Raw genomic sequence first — 14,536 nt, forward strand, 5'->3', positions numbered from 1 at the left:
TATTCCTTATATCATTCTGCCTCCACCTTTTTCGACTGACATACTGAAGCCCTGTGCAATTGCATGGGTTCCTTTGAGAAAATTGCTCCTATCTAACTTCCAAAGCTACATCTATCCTACTGATGGATGTAACAAGTCCCCCTCAGCAATCAGTCTGTAAGAGATTTAAGTTTGTGCAGAGGCTGTAAGTCTGTGGCAAGCTCTAGGGATCCCCTGACCAGCCTCCGGTGCAATGATGAAGATGGGGATGGTCAGGCAGCCTCAGTTAAGTTTTTGATCTCCATGGATGTTATAGAATTAAACAGGTTGTTTTCTCAGAGAATCAGTGAATAAGCATCAGTTTTGTAGCCTGTGCCCAGGCAAAGCATCAGTGGAGTCCAGTGGCTGTTGTGGTATTGTAGGACCGAGCTCCTAGTTTCATTTCTCCTCTGTCCTGCCCCAGCCCAATGTGTCCATTGGCAGCTTCTGTGTGATCCTGGTCTGACAACCACAACTGTAGGAAGGCCCTATTGCAGGGAAGTGTGACCATCATCAGGAGGGCTAATGAAGTGAATGTCTGTGTGTATTTTAATGGGGGTAGAGGTGAACAGTCAATGTCAGTGAGGAAATGCAGCAAAGTAGACAAGCCCATTAGAATTTTTTTTTTCTGCTATGTACTCTTTGGGAGAGAAGACAAAAGATTAAACAATTCATTACTTCAGTGGCTGAGAGTGCACAGCTTCTGAAATGTCTTCATAGTGCGTGTATTGTGGATCGGCACAAATGCAATCCTGTTATTAAAATCCAGCCCTGACTTACAGGGCTGCATTTCTCCCCTTTTCTGAAACTTTTAAGGAGAAAAGAAAACCCAGAAGTGTCCGTATTTCTAGTTTTCCCAAAGGTCCTGAGGAGCCCTGAGCTAATCAAAAGCTGGTGCTTGTTGTAGATTTGTCCCTTGCCAATATCAAATCTCTACTATGTGAGAAGTGAGCCCAAACTTTCAGTAATGAGGAGGTAGAGAAAAAGGTGCATTTGATTTAATTTTTCCTCTTCCTTTCTTTTATCTTGTCTGTGGTAAACTATTTTCAGCTATTCTAGGGATCCAGCTAGTGAATCTGTGTACATTTGGAATTTGCCATGTTGAACCTTGAATGATGCCTGCAGAGTAAGTTGAGTTCTTCAGGTGCAAAGCTACGAGGAGGGAAGGGAGAGTGGTGTGTGTGACTCAAGAGCAAACAATCAAATCCATCTTCCTGAAAAGAAGAAAAGATTGGGCAGTTTCTTCCAGTTTCCTTTGTGGGTTTTTATTTGCTTGTTTCTTTTGAAGAGCACAAGTGTGAGAGAGAATATTAGGTCAGAAAAGATAATTTTCCTAGTCAGCTGAAATAGTCTTTCCTAACTGGATGATCCTTCTTTCTCTTTGCCAACACCATGTGAAACAAACAGTGGTAACAGTCAGCAGGCCACCTTTTCCACATTTTCATTGTAACTGTTCATTGTAAGTTCTTGCTTTAATAAGCAGATGGCTTTTTTTTTTCATAATGCTTAAAAGGAATTAAGGCAGGAAAACACAAAGAAATAAGATGTCAAGTTTTTAACTAGTGGATTTATACAGTAGAGACCCCTTAAAGATGGCTTGGCCTAAGTGATCCTTGAGGACCTAGGTCCACAATTTATTCTGTGGACAATAGTCTCTTTTGAAGAACTCATGCAATCAAAATTTAGAGTTGAGCAAAGTGCTTAATGTTATCAAAGCATCTTAATATAAATGCATGAGCTTCCTGAGCCAGCTGCATATGCTTCTGCCTGCATTTCTTTTCTAGAGCGCTGGCTCTTTTGCATGTTTTATTAAATGAGAAAAATCTGTAGATCTCCTTGTTTCAAAACAGCATTTTTACCTTGTTTTTGATCTGATGAATGCCATCCTTTCAGGACTGTATTTTTGCAGGAGCAAAAAAAAAAGGAGGAAAAAATCAGTATTTTAAAAAGTAAGAAAAGAGTTTGTGCATTAGTATTTAACAATGGTGTTTCTTTAAAAAAACCCAAAACTCAGCTGTGGGTTAAGGGCAATGCCTGTTATGTTTGACTGTAAAAAAAAAAGCACGTTTTTTTGTATAGATGTGAGTGTTTGAAAACATAAGGCTTTATAGAAACCACACTGCATCTTTATTGCCTTCACTGCTGGTGAAAGCTGGGATGCCTTATGGGAAACATAAGGAGTTACTGAAGAGATGTGAATATCCTCCTGAATATCTCAAGGTTGAATCTTACCTGAGAATTCTCATGTTACTTTTAATGGATCTTTCTCTGTGGTGTCTAGGGCCTGATCCAAATGTATTTGAATAGATTTGAGTTCTTGTACTGACTTCCAAAGCCTTCAGATCACATCCTAAGTGTCTTACTGTCTAAGCACAACTTATTTTGGTAGATTTCTCACTGAGACCAGTGGTGATTTTGCCAGGTTAATGAGAACTTTCCTTCATACCTCCAAAAAGTGTTGCAGATGACTTTGGAAGATCTGCTTTATTTGCCCATGCTTTTGAATTGAGTCACACCTGTTGGTACAGCGCCATTATTTGATACTTGTTTCAGCTCATGATGATTTGGAGGTCTGTGCATCAAGTGCGGAAGCATGGCTAGCCCAGCCATGGTGCCCATCCTGTGTCTTCAGGCTCCAGATCCTGTATTGTGCCTGGCACTGGCAGCAGGGCTGTGCGGACACAAGGGCTGGGGGTTGCTGGGAATGACTCACACTTAAAGGATGCAAGCCATCAGAAGCTGATGCATTGCCATGGAAGCAAGAGACAGCCTCGGAGTTGCTGTGGCCCACAGGGATGTTTGGAGAATCTTGCAGAGAGTGACTATCACCTCTGACTTCGGAGTTATTTCTGGAATTTGGCCTTTGTTCAGTTTATTGATAGTGGTTGGTATGCAGCTTATGAGGTCAGGAAGAATGGTGACTCTTGGTCTAGGGGTAGATCCTGTTGGCAGAATTTTCTTGGACTGACAAAGATGACACCCTGACAATACCAATGGCAGGAGACCCACTTCCCTGGGGGTTGCAGGGCAGACAGGTGGCTGGTAGCTGCAGCTGAAACTTCACTACTGTACTTCTAACACCTATAGGTGGCCTATAAGGAGGAAGGTTTCTAATCCTCCACTAAAAAGGACTTGAGTAGTGCAAGAATGAAACCCAGCAGTAACTGGATTGCATAATTACTGTTAGTTCTGAGTTCACATTTCACAAATTTTACATTCAGTTAGAGATTTTTAGAGAGCAAGGAAAATGCATAAGCACAAGACTTTTTAATCTGTTGTGTGTGTATATGCATACATGTGCATTGTCTTTCTGAAGTGCCTGGACAAAGGAATAACTCGAGTGTCTTCTCCAAGTTCCACAAAAGGAAATGACCTTGGGTTAGGTGGGTCCCTGGCCAGGTCCTCTTCGCAGCCAAGATATCTTTTGCTAGAAAGGCAGCTCTGTTGTAAGCAGTGAAAGATCCAAACCTGACTGAAATCTTGAGTAGGATTTAGATTAAGCCCACAAATCCTGATTCTGCAAAGATTTAAGCTTATGCATAACTTTACATATGTGAATAGTCCCATCGAGGTCAAGCGAATTAAAATAATGCACAAATAACGAACTAAAATAATGCACCTGCTTAAGTCTTGGCAGTATTGGGGCCATAATGAACTGGGGAAAAAAAAAAACACAGAAGAGAAAAGGTGACTTTTTCAGAGCTATTAAGGTGTTATTTCAGAAACCTAGGCAGTGACAATTGTATTTACGTGTACCATGCAAAGCCTAAGTGAATGGGAGCGTTCATTCATCCGTGTCATGTATTTGGGTCAATGAGGGATCCCATATGGCTTCAAAGGTTTGGCTTTTCTGCTCTACTCAGAAAAGCACCTGAAAGTATTAGTTTTGCAGCCTGATCCTAGCGGGATCAGTGGATGTTTTTATTGTACAGACACTGCAGGATTGGGATTGCAGGCCTTATTAAAAATGGGCCCATATTGAAGGAAAAAAGTGTGATGGGCTGAGTTAAGAGACTGCAGTGTTGCAAGGGCTTCCTCATGGTGTGAGAAGCCAGATCCTCTAAAAAATGGGGTTAAGAGAGGTTAAATAAATTCTTATGGGGGCAAACAACCCCTGTACTAAATCAAGGTTTGAGCTGATGTGTGAGGGTGATATGTGCTTGTGCCTGCAATGACTTTGCTGGCTGCCTGCCTCTTTTTCCCTTCCCTTCCCTCTGCCTTCAGTCCTGGGTTTTGATGCCTGAGCTTCTCTCTGCTGCCATTGGGAAAAAGTGCCTCCCCACTCCTCTAGCAAGCAGCAAAACTAGTGAAAGCAGACCCTTGGTTAGCACACCTTTTGACCCATCTTTCCTCTGTGTTCAAGGGGCAAAAGCTTCCCTCTGAATACATGGTGTCTGCATCCCTTTAGCTTGCCCTTCCGGGTATTTTTTTTTCCTGGGTCTACCTCCATGCATCTGGGTCTTCAGAGCAACAGGTCATCACTGCAGAGGTAAAGAAACTCAATGCACAGGGGGAAATCACCCCTGTGCCAACAGCTGGCAGAGCTTTCGTGCCAACAGAGCTCTCCAAATGGGGGCTAAGCAAGGGAGAAATTGTGTGGGCACTTGAGCAGCTCTGTACACGTCAAAGGTCTTATACTTAATGCATTATCATCATCCTTATCCTTAAAAAGTCCTCTGTGCTTCATCAAGCACTACCAAAACATGCTTACTTAGGAAAGGTAATACTACGCCAGATGCAGCATACGTACAAACTCAGTGAAGGCAATTTCTTCCCATGAGCTGACCTAGACTGTTCCCCCAGAATTATTTTTGTAGATCCTAGCCCCAGAGGAGTAGGAGCAAAAAGCTGACCCTGAACTGCTGGCCCAGCCTCACTCACTGGACTTGAGGATGCTCTGCTTGGTCTCCCCAGCATCAAGCCTTGAGGGAGCAAACAGCTCACCAAGCTGAAGAAAGTTCTTGTTAAGTGCATTTGCTGGAAACAGAAGCCCCCCAAACGGATAATCACATGGGACAGTCTGGTCCAAGCCCTAGCTTTGTGTAGCTAGAGATTATATTTCAGTATGAACCTAATGTAGGGAGTGAAACAGCTTTTCCTTTTGGACTGGCATGTTGGAGAAACACTGTGCAGTTCCCATCCCAGGAGCAAGCCATGCTATTTAAACAACCTGAACCAGGATCAAAAGAGATAAAAGTTGAGATGCTTTTGGTGTCCATACCAGCTATCAGTAGAGTCAAGAAGCAATGCTTGGGGAAATCAAAACCAAAGAAAATCCATTGCCTGGGCTGAAAGGTCCCAGGGAGAGCACCATGGACAAATTGTCTTGTCCCCAGGAGCTGTAGCTGAAGCAGTGTGGTTATGTGCATCAAGGTGGGGGAAGAAGGAGGTCACGCACCAGTACATATGGGGATCAAATTGTAATTCAGATGTTAAGATCTGATTGTCACTCTACAGGAGACTGGAAGCTTCTGCTATTGTCTTTGTGGGAAAAGATGGAGCCAGTTGAGAGTTTCTGCTTATAGCAGCATTGTATAACAGTGTGTGGGGGCCAAAACTCTGGGGGGTGGGAAAGATTTTAAATATACAAATATAACAGTAATCATGTCACTGATATTAAATGTAGGGAAATACGGTGAAATGGGTTTATCCAAATGCCCAAGCCAGCACAGAGCCCCCTCAGCACTGGTCTGTTGCTGACCAGTGGTCTGTCCTCTAAACCAGACCAAAGAGATCTGGGGAACAATCCTGTCTTCATTCAGTTCCCAGTGGCAGGATCTCTAATGACAGCTTTGAAAATACTTTTTAAATTACTTTTCCTTGTGAAGAGGAGACATGTCACTGAGAAAGTTCCGCTCTACCCCAATTATTTGTGTATCTTTGCAAGTACTCCCCACACATGCACAAAAATACATGCTTAAATGTGGCTTATTAGTGGCTTCAGACCCACAGAACCAGTCCTGTAAATATCTCCATAGGCACAAAAATAATAGTTACAAAAATATGAACAATTATCTTATTGCATATGTGCACTTGCTCTTCACTTGCTGTAGAAAGACACTTTCAAACTACTAAATGCTGTTAGGCTTCTTAGAGGAAAAAAAACCCCTACCAATTGCCAAGTGTATGTATTTGTTTTAAGTAGAAATTGTTTGGAAAGGACCAGAAGTATGAGCAGCTGGTTAACTTCTCTTGATTATTTTCCCCTACACTTCTAATAATGAACTCAAATGATTTTAGCACCTTAAAAACACTCTGCTTAAACAGACTATGCGTAGGCAAATTTAGAACTGTACAGAAGTCCTGGAACACAGAAGTAAGGGGGGGGACCCACAAAGATAAATGAGAGGTAAAAAGAAATTGTAACAGGAAGAATAAAAAGACATTTAAAGGACACACATGCAAAGTTAAGAGAAGCCCACACAATGGAGTGTTGCAGCCTGACAGGGAAGTATTGGAGAGCAGGTGCTTGTAATAATGCCCGTATTTTGGGGTATCTCTGAGCTGCAACATGAGGCAAAGCTGAGGATGGGAAGATGACAAGATGGGGCAGCAGTGCTTGAGGAGAGCAAGAGAAGGGGGTACCTCTCCTTACCCTTTCTGACAGCTGAACACAGTGGAAGTTTTTAGGAGCAGATCCTATTGTCCTTCCACTGTTGCACTGCCAGAGGGAGACAGGATGGAAGAACCCCCAGCAACACCTCACAGGGACCCCACTGTGCCACCCTAAGAGCCCAACCAAACCATCTCAGCCTAACCCTGGGATCTGCCACAGCCTGAATGCTGAGTTTTGTCTTTTGTCTGTGAGGAAGAAAAGTCTTTGTAATGACTGGGGTGGCAAATTCAGTGTTGCTCACACAGCTGGGGTGTAAGAAAATGCATTCAGCAGAGCAGGATGGGCCTGGGTGTCGTTTCCAAGGTGTTTGCAGGAAGAGTACAGCAGTGGCAGCCCTGTGTGGGGTCCAACCTGTACAAGTATGTGGATAATACTGCTAGTTTGGAAGCAAGTATGGGTTTGTATCCCCATATGTCACTCACCCCAGCTGTCTTCAGTTAGGCTATCTGTAAATTGTTCTGGAGGCCACACCTGCCCAAAAATCTCCCATTCAAAAAGCTGTCTCTATCTGAGGGGTGTATGACTTCTTAAAATCACTTGGGCTTTCTTAAGGGAAGACTGATTTTATGGTGTGTTTGAACAATACATGGAAGAAATATGGGTTTTCTTGATTGCTTCAGTACAAATACTTAATAGAAGTAACTAATGATAAATGTCCTGAAGAGCTGTGCAGAAGAAAGACCACTGTAAATGAAACCGAAGATGTACTATAGGCTCCTGATTCTAAGAGACCTTGACTGTGCTCTACACTTTAATAGTGTATTTGAAGACTCGCGTTCCCCACCAGTAAAATTGTGCCAATAAGTTTATACACCAGAAGTACGATTACGCAGTTTTGAAACCATGTCTGATTTTCTTTGAGTACACCAGGAACAAAAAGCAACCTACACCTTGGTCACAGCTGAGTCCTCTCCTACCCACCTCTGTCTCCAAAAGATTCCCCCCCTCCCTGCTACTCCCAAGATTTTTTTTTTTTTATTTTTCAATCTTGGCAGTCTTTTGGCTTTTCTGGTCTTATCTATCATTCCTCAGTTTAACCGTGTCTGAGCTTTCAGTGTGCCTGAGGGAAAACTCATAGCTGAGGGGAGTTGGAAGCAGGAGGGGAGAGCATATAAATGATGCCTCCCAACATCTTTCTAGTGATCCCTGTAAAGAGTGAGGCTGGAGTTCAGCCTGGCTATGCTGCTCCTCCTTTGCTCATGAGGTCTCTGCCAGGCTGCTGACTTTGCCAAAGTGCTCCCAGGATTTCCTCGTGGAGTTGGGAAGTCTTTCCCTTCATTACCAGGCACACTCAGCTGGGAAGCTTTGATTTTGATGCCAGCATCTTATGACCAAAAGTTGTCTTGAGGTTTCTCGCACAACTGTACTACATGTTTTGCAGCAGCACATGGAGGTGAGGAAGTTATTCTGTGTTGGTAAAATTGAGGCATACTTTAATAGTCAGTTGCCTGCAATCAAAGTGGATGACAGCAGTGTGAGTGGCAACTAGAAGGGCAGAGCACCTCAGACAGTTTGGAGTTTTGAAGCTTTGCAGGGAGATTGGGGGGAGGCACTTCTGCCACCACTGTATTAAGTTCTTTGGAGTAGGATGGCTGTCAGATGTGCTCTACAACTAAGTACAGTTTACTACACAAAATGAAAAGGGAAGATGAAGAGGCAAGGACAACTAAGATTGTGCTGAAGTGGAATTGCTGTGGCTCTTCTAGGGACCATGATGCATCAAAGGCATTGAGGTTGGTAGTTTTTCCTTGTAAGTAACTCTGTATTTAATTTGCGTAGCTCCCAGTGACAGCCTGGTGCTCTGGCACCTTTAATAGACAGCCGTAGCACAGGGGTCTGCTATTTCCTTAATGAGATGGAAAATACATGAATCTCTCTCATTTGACTGGTGGTTGTTACCCCTCTGCTCTGATTGGCTCCTGCCCTGAAATATTTTAAACTGTTTTGCAAGCAAGGAAAAAAAAAAAAGCAACCTCAGCTTTTCATAACATTCAGCTGAAGTAGGAAAAACTCCAAAGATTACATGAAAGAGAAGATGGGAAAAAAAACCACCCCAAAAGGCAAAGCAAATGGGCTGTGAAACTGCTGATAGGGAAAACGTTTTCATAAAGTGGTGAGCGCTCTGAGTCACTCTTCTCCTTTGAGTCCAGCGTTGCTCCTGTTGGCATAGACAGAAGTTTCGGCAGTGGAGAGCGTGTGGGCTGGATTGGGCCTTCACTGCTGTTGATGCTGTCTGAACTGTTCTCCTTGGTGGTTTTGTTGTATTTATGATGTTCTCAAACCTTCTCATTCAGTTTTCTGAGGGGTCTCCAGGTATCCTGCACCATTCCCCTGGGGATGGGATAAGACCGTTCCCTGTTTTTCCCATAAAGGATGTCACCTGGCAGCTTGGATACTGTTGCTTCTAACAGGTGCTTTAGGAATCCCTTATTCCAGACTTGCGAGCACCTGAGAAGGGACTTGGCATCTCTAGGCCATAGGAAATATTCTTCTCTTCCCACTACTGCTGACTATGGCCCACTTATTCCTGGGTTTGCCACAGGACTGGGGGAAGAGTAGCCTGTAAAACATTTTGACTGAGTAACAGGGCTCTTCAGTTTTACTAATCTCCCCTCCAGTCTCTCCTTTTTTCTGCCATTTCCCTATGCTCTGATTAAAAACCATCCCAGCAATTAAAAGAGGTATGGAGGTTATGGAGCAAGTCATCTTTGTAAACACTAAGGAAGGAGCCTATGTGAATCTGTTTGGGTGGTTTCATTTTGACAAGTGGCATTTAGCACTTAAATAACTCTGTAAGCAATTTAGGAATAATGATCAGTGTGCTTTTAAATCTTCCTTAGCTTTCCTTTACTGAAAGACCTACAAAAAAAAAACCTTTGAGAAAGTAGGCAAGCAAATAGTAATAGTTGTTGTTTGTGCTTTATAATTTCTGTTTAGTCACAGAAATGGAAACCAAGATTATTCTACCTGAAACAAAGCATTTCTGATAAATGCATCTGAGAGACTGTGTATCCCAAATTCAATTCTAAAAGTACCTATTCTTAAGGCAAAATCATTCTGAAAGGCCTTTGTTACCAGAATGACAAAGTCTCCCCATGTGGTCTCTCTAATATCACAAATAGCCCTTTTAAGTTTGACTGATGGCTCAGGCCAGTGTTCCTTTGATTATAAATGAAGTAAAGTCTTTGCATAGAAGAAATGGTATTTTATAGAACATCTCTCAGTAGTAGAACTAGTAAAATTTTCAAACACAGTTTACTCATTGAAAAGTGGGGGTTCGGCTGAAAAAGTAGAAAAATCTGGATCTTTTTAACTACTGAATTTACTGTCTTAAGTTTCAAAACTGCTTCATTTTAAAAATGCTGTTAAGCACATTTTAAAAGATAAATAGGATGGGGGGGGAGGGGAGGGGAAGTATTTCAGGTTAAGTATTTAGTTTGGCACCCAAAATATAGGTTTCAGTTCTGTGCAGCTTCTGGTTTTCTTTCTGGAGACATGGTTTGAATAAAAAGTGTGAACACAAAGCAAGTTTGTATCTGGTGCATCTGATTTTTCTTCTTCTCTGTCATGCTAAAAAAAAAAAAAATCAGTTTGATCCATCAGGTTGATTGAATTCAAGTGCTTTAGAAAGTTACCATCCCTTAGTTGAGGTGTGATAATTGTGTGTATTTTCCTGTTTCAAATGCAAAATAAAATGAACTTATCCTATTTACCTGTTCTGGCAACATTTTAAGATATTTTCACTTAGTTGTTTGTGATCATGTTTCCACAGTCTGATTTTTAAATTGAACTTCCATATTTAGGTAAGCTGTAAGTCTGGTGTTGTTGATTCCCGCTAGTGACATAACTTCTGTACTTAAAAAAAAGTCTCACAGGCAGAATTTCATTCAAGGAAAAAGAACATATATTTTCTGCTAGCATATATTAACACTTTAGGTATGTCCAATAACAAGTCAAAGCTGGTCCCCTGTTAAAATCTGCAGTTCTAGGCTATGTTAAAGAAAACAGATGAAGTCTTTGAAATTAAGCTGAGGCAAGTATGTGAAGAAGTGTTTCCTGCTTTGGAATTCATGCAACTGAGCAAGGCTCAGGTGCGATGTATTACAATAGAAGGAAAGCTAGTGTGGTTATAACACTATACAGAAGTAGTAAAAACACTATTCAGATGAAAACATTAACTTCATATCTATGCTGAAAATAAATTTGAAAGATGAAGTAATCAGTGAAAACCATTTTGGGCAATTTCTTCAATGGAGGAGCTGTTTTATTCGCTGGTAACTTAATAAAAAAGTTATAAAGAATAAGCAATAGAAGCATCAGCACTGTCTGTAGCTTATTAGTCTATTGGATACAATAGGACAGATTGAGTTCCTGTTGTATGTAAACCTAAAATAACTTCCATGATGCCGTCACACGCTTTTTACTACTCTGAGGAACAAACAGCAAGCAGAAGGTCCTTTTTCTTTCTTTTTCAGCACCGGCAGGGAATTGCACATCACTGATGAAACCCTTTTGGTTACTCCATGAAGCCAACACGACTATTTGTATGAAAAAGACAAGCTAAATAGACTGCCCATGCAGATACCTGGGCAGGTGGATGTTGCTCTCAGATGTTTCCTTGGCTCAGTAACCTGCACCCACGATATAAAGTGAGGACAGGGAGCTGCACAACCCTTTTCCTGCACACTCCAGATACACAGGTCTCTTGTAAGGAGGAATTAAAGCTTCACCTCCATGATTTTGTTGCTATTATTAGCCATGGTGTCTTGAATAAGTGGTAACAGCTTTCACCACAGAAATAGAGGGGATACAGGGCTTCCTATACCATCTTCTCTTCCACTCCTCTTGCCGAGTCTGATTTGGGATCCATCACTCTAGTGCTCCTTCGAGATTAATATATTTGAACAAAATACAAGGTTGTGCAAAATGTGTCTCTCTACAGCAAAGCAATGTGTTTCTTTCTAAAACTGACCTGCAAATAGATGTCTTACAAAGGGTATTTGCTTTGCGGCAGTATTTTCTAGCAGGAAAAAAAAAAAAAATCAAGATGATCAGTAACAGGCTTTTACTATTTGCCTTAGTATTTATTTTACTTACAATCTCTAGTAAGAGACTTTGTTTGGGGAAATTCAGGTTAAAAGACACATAGATTAAAAATCACTGGTATATTCTACTGTATTGCATCAGATTTAGGGTCCGCTTTTCTTCATTATTTAACCTACTGCTCATTTACCATTAGACTTATTTTTAATTTAAGTCAGTGTTTTGCATTTTACCGTGGAGATAGTGGTTGAAATGGAAACTTTCTATCTACTTTCAGTTCTCCCTTAATACTATGTTGCATGATCTCTGCTCTCTCTGAACCATGCTGTTGTGCCACAGGAGCAAGACGCCTCCTCTTTTAAGTGGCACTAGCTGTCAGCTGGTCCACATGAATACTGCACAGTCAAAGTAGCATGTGGTCTTGTTTTCCTTTTATTTGAGGGGCAAATATAAAGATCAAGATGACACAATCAAAGTCATAATTCCACTCTGGTCTTCAGATGTTCATGCCCTGTGCTACTCAACTACCGACTTTTACTAACTTCTGCAAAGAGATTTAACTTTGCATATGATTAAACGGGTAAGGTCTTGGAGTCTCCCTCTTCCTCTGATCATTTATTTCTTCTTTGCAAGTCACAGGGAGAGCAGGGTTTAAATAGCAAATTGGCATCTGCCATACAGTCACATGGAGCCTGTCTATATTTAGATTGATGTCTATAGCAGCTACACTGATCAGGATCGTCCTCAGTTAGAAAGGCTGTAATTATGGCATTCAAACAAACCAGTGTCTTGCTTTTCCTGCTGGGTTAAATCTGGAGTCATATCACAGAACCTGTGTGTTGTAACAAAAAGAAAGTAGTATCTGCTTCCCACTGCTTGAGCAAGGCTTCAAGTAGGTTTAAGCCAGGTTGAAAACCATATTTTTAACATATAGCCAGAGATAGTTACCTGGTTTGGGAAGATGGCTTCTGTCCATGTTACAGCTACAAGCATTGTCTCATGGTATAGGAATATAAACTTCATACAGAATCTTTATTCAGAATAATTGGTAAAATTGAAAGAAAACAGGGAGGCTTTCAGCAGATGAGTGTTTCCTCAGTTTTTTAATAAAATTCAAAGAAATTGCAGAGTTTGTGTGGAATAATTTAAAACTTTTAAAGATTTTCCTTGCTACAGTTACATTTTGATATAGCTGCTTGACTAGAACTTGCTGAAAAATACCAATCTTGACTAAAAATAAACACCTGAAGGTGTGTCCCAAACTTAGGTACCTTCAGTAGTGGGTTGAGGTGTCTAATAAAAGCTCATGGCAGCTGAAACTGAAACCCTAAATGGCCTAAACATTGGCAACTTTGGGTTCTGAAGATGTCATCTGGAAACCTTTCAATCTGCTAATTGAATATGAACTTATCTACATTTACATTGCACTGCTGGGGGGGGGTGTGTGTGTGTGTGTTGTGTGTGTGTGCTGACACAACAGTCCTGATGAAACTACCAGTGTGGTTGCAGTTACTCTTGGCAGGATGCTGTATCTGCTTGAGGGAGCGCAAGCAGTATGGTTATGCTGGCAGAGAAAATGCTGCGTGGTGTGGACAAGGCTGTAAAGCACCGGTCTGAGCTAAGATTCTTGAAGTTAACAGTTGTATTGACTGCAGTCAGTTTTGGACTCGAGCATGCCCTTCACATGCTCCTCAGAGCGAGCAAGTCCTCTTGCAGGAAGAGGAATATGCTTTGGCAGCAGTGGTGCAGCTGACCTTGGGACACCTGGAAAATGTGGAATGGAATTGGCAAGTACACATAATCAATGCGGTTTGAAAAAGCTTGTGTCTGCACCTGGTTGTACTTTGCTGCTCCTGGAGGCAGTCTCGGACAGGTCTTTGCTTGGAGAGGTATCCAAACAGAGGAAGCACGTGCCTTCTGCTCCTATGAGTCTAACAGCAAGGGACAATGTTGCTCCAAACCTAGCCACAGTGAAGCTTTTGTAACTCTCCTACCTACTTCAGCGATGCAGTAGGCAAAGTAAAATGTCCTTGGTAGAACACTATGATACTTCTAGGAGAGGATCTGAAATTTTCTTACTTTTTGGTGGTCAGTGATGCAGCAGCCCCTAGGGAGGCATCAACTGACAGGAAGTGCATGCACTTCTTCACTTCTGCAGAGAAACTGATTAGGAGAAAAGGCTTGTGTATCCCTGGCTTGGATTGGGTTTTTTTTCTGTTTTAATAAGATGGCCTGTGCCAGAGAAAACAAACTAAACTGGTGGGGTTTTTTCTCCATTCCTAATCTCTCAATGTGATATAAATACCATCCCACAATTTAGTGTTGCTAATTAATATGTACTTTCCATTACCTTCCTTTTGGAGAGCTCATTATCTTGAGGAATGTAACTCTTCATTCAAACATTTCATTTTGTAGCAGGAGAAAGAGACGGAGGCGCAAAAGAACTACTTAAACTGGATTGTGTAACAATGGCTGTGATAATAATTGTCTGGGAGAATTATATGGAGGTAACAAAAGGCCTCACAAAATGAGTAGATTACAAAGACTCTTTTATGACTGAAAAATACTGATGTCCTTAAAAGAGAGAGAGAAGTAGGAGTTGGGTGATTTTGTAGGAAAATGCAAAAATTATACTGAAGTTTGTCTTGGAATAGTGAAGACATTTCCTTAGGATTGTTAGAGGAAAGCTGACACTTCTTTCTCGTTTCCCCACCCCTATTTCCACAGCACATGTTCCTTTTCTTGCTCCAACACCAGTGAGAGGCTGGGCTGGTCAGCCTGGCCTGGTCTCCATCAATTTTGCATTTGCTGAGTGTTCATCAAGTGAAGCAGCTCTGTGACTTCCTTCAGCTTCTGTGC

The sequence above is a fragment of the Pezoporus wallicus genome, unplaced genomic scaffold, assembly GCF_028554395.1.
Source record: "Pezoporus wallicus isolate ANWC-B61680 ecotype Strahan unplaced genomic scaffold, APGP_CSIRO_Pwel_v1 scaffold_3294, whole genome shotgun sequence".
Classification (NCBI taxonomy): domain Eukaryota; kingdom Metazoa; phylum Chordata; class Aves; order Psittaciformes; family Psittacidae; genus Pezoporus; species Pezoporus wallicus.